Below are 3241 nucleotides of genomic sequence, written 5' to 3'. Positions count from 1 at the left end.
AGAAGCCGATTCACTCGGGAAAGCTCTCCGTTCGACAAACCAATGACAGAAGAGGAGGAAATCCTCTATTGGAACGAACAGGAAGAGCTGGCTGAAAAACAAACCGAGCTCACTCGCAGTAAACGCCGATAAGCGCGGAAACCTGCTGACGGGACGTCGGATATACGCGATCTTCGTGACTATATCACCAAGATTGCGGCAGAAGTAAGAGCCGTAAAATCTCAAATCCATCATGCTACGATCGCGGTCCTCGAGATCGACAGACTGCTGGAAGGGGCTCGGAAAACCCCTTTCACCGCTCGCATCTCAGATACGAGGGTGTCCGATCAAGGAAAGATCAAAGTACCGAAGTATGATGGTACGACCGATCCGAGATGGCACCTTCAGGCTTTCCACCTCACGATGGGAAGAGCGAGACTGAAAGACGGCGAGAGAGACGCCGGCTACTGCCGCCTGTTCGTCGAGAATCTAGAAAGAGCAGCCCTCGAATAGTTCGCGCGGCTTAAACAAAACTCTATCGGGAGTTTCCGACAGCTCGCATCGGAATTTCTCAAGCATTACTCTATGTTCATAGATAGAGAAACTTCCGATGTCGATCTCTTGAGTCTGTCCCAGAGGGAGGAGGAACCCCTCCGCGAGTTCATCAGCCGGTTCAAGTTGGTGATGTCCAGGGTCAGCGGGATAAGCGACAAGGTGGCCATCGACGCGCTCAGAAAGGCGCTCTGGTACAAGTCGAAATTCAGAAAATGGATATCCCTCGAAAAACCACGGACGATCCAAGACGCCCTCCACAAGGCAACGGGCTACATCACGATCGAGGAAGAAACCAAAATCTTATCGCAGAAGCATAAGTCGGCAAGATCATCCTCGAAAGATGTAGACCCGGAGACAAGGAAGAAGAACCCTCGTAACGACAAGTATGTTCACCACGAGGGGGAAGAACCCCAAGAAGGACATAATTACGGTATCAGCTCAGACCAGGGCCAAACCATGGGTAATACGTGGACTCGCAACCAAGGGTATGACGAAAACACCTTCTGCGAGTTCCACCAATCCCGAGGACACTCCATGACTAACTGCAAAGTCTTGGGAGCGAGGCTGGCCGCGAAGCTACTAGCCGTAGAACTCTCGAAAGTAGCCAGCGTGAAAGATCTCATCCTCGAGACTGATCGCCCCCCGAAGCCGGACAGAAATTCACCCGCAGAGAGATCTCCACAAAGTAACCAATCCGGGGATAAACGCGGCAGGAGACCAGACGACAAGGGAAATGATAACAATCGTCGTAGGGTCAACATGATCATCGGAGGATCGCAATTCTGAAACGATACGGTCTCCGCCATCAAGGCTTATCAGCGGAAGGCGGAGTCGAGCGCAAACTGGCCTACATGGTCTCATACGAAAGATGATCAGAACTGCTCAATCACCTTCACAAAGGAGGAAGCCAGCGGGATTGATCAGCCTCACTGCTATCCGCTCGTCATAGACCTCATCATACGAGATCTGGAAGTCGGAAGAGTACTCATTGACACGGGGAGCACGGTGAATGTGATCTTCCGCGACACTCTCAAACGGATGAGCATCGAACTCAGAGAAGTAACTCCAACTCCGAAACCGCTGAAAGGCTTTTCTGGCGAAGTATCGATGACCCTCGGATCAATTCAGCTACCTGTCATGGCCAAAGAGGTCACAAAAATCGTAGAGTTAGAGTTCGCGGTAGTCGATCATCCTGCCATCTACAACGTGATCAACGCTATGCAAGCCGTTCCATCGACATACCACCTGGGCGTCAAATTCCCGACCTCAAACGAAGTCGCAGCTATCTGGGGATGTCAGAAACAGTCGCGACTGTGCTTCCTCGCAGAACACAAGTTAAGACAGATGACAACCTCTGCAACGGCAAATCGCAACCGCACGAAGATCGATAAATCTTCGACCAGCGACGTTTCGAGAAAAAGCAATTTCAAATTGACTGCCGACGCAGACGCTTCGGGCGTTGAAACTCAACGTGAGGCCGAAGCCAACACTACAATTCAACCGGAACATCCGGAGGAGAACACTGACCCTGCCACGATCATCTCGATCAAGGCGGTCAGCACGGCGACAACCCCTGAGTGAAAACGCTTGCGGCATAAAACAGAACTACGAGATGGCTTGATCCTCGAAAGGGGTACGTAGGCAGCTCGTCGAGACGAGTTCAGCCATCCCCCTCTCCAAAAAGGGGGGGGGGAGTGGGTGCGTATACTCGTATACTCCCACATAGGAAAAGATGCGTTATTGTAATTAAATTCTATCGAGATTTTGAAATTTTTTACGAAATATGCGTCACTCTTTTTTAGACAAAATTGCAAAACAATCTCACTTCAAAAATATACGTATAGTTTTCGAAATAACTGCGAGACGTCGCAAGCTAAAAATCGAGGTAAATACGAACAAATTGTCCGAACGCGACCGCTACAAATCTTACACTCCGCTCGTCGATTGGCCCCGACGAACACATCAGCCGTCTTAAACAAACGCAACCTGATCACTCTTTTGATCTTCAAACGTCCAACACAAGGACGAAAGCGCGCTACAAAAAAAATCTGAAATTTTGATCTAGCACTTCCAGTTAGCTTAAAAATTGTCTCTGGAAAGATGCTCAATTCGTACCATACAAGTCGTATAAGCCGAGAACCTATCGCGGACTTTAAATCGATACGAATCAGGTAAAAATCGCAACAGGAAAACCGATAGCCGGCTAGTCACCGCACAAACCTTAAAACCGAGAGTAAACCTAGGTCTTGCCCTAAACCCATCGCATTGGTCTCAAACATATCAAAGACATGATATCTAAACGATACGAGATTCCTAAAACTTGTCTCTTCGTTCGTAACTCAACGTTCCCGAAAAATCGTAAATGATTTCTACGAAAACTCACCTCTCGAACGAACTAACAGATTGAATGCCTCAACGAAGATAAATATGAGACGACAACTCATGTTCACTTCAAACCCGCTCTAAACTAAACCCAAACAGACATCCATTATATAAACCGCGTAGCGGTAGGAGTTCAAAGCCACACTCGGCCAGACATATATGAACAAAGGCCACACTCGGCCGCTAAATACTAGATAATGGGAAAAACCCTTTCCCGCCAAAACCCTCACAGGTCAAAGTTGAAACTCCCAGACAAGGAAGCCCCGAATGCATCCGCGGGAAAGTTCACTTCCTCGTCATCACCAGCAAAACCAGCCGTAGTCTC

The sequence above is a fragment of the Brassica oleracea genome, chromosome C2 (assembly GCF_000695525.1).
Source record: "Brassica oleracea var. oleracea cultivar TO1000 chromosome C2, BOL, whole genome shotgun sequence".
NCBI lineage: Eukaryota > Viridiplantae > Streptophyta > Magnoliopsida > Brassicales > Brassicaceae > Brassica > Brassica oleracea.
This window is presented reverse-complemented; position numbering follows the sequence as displayed.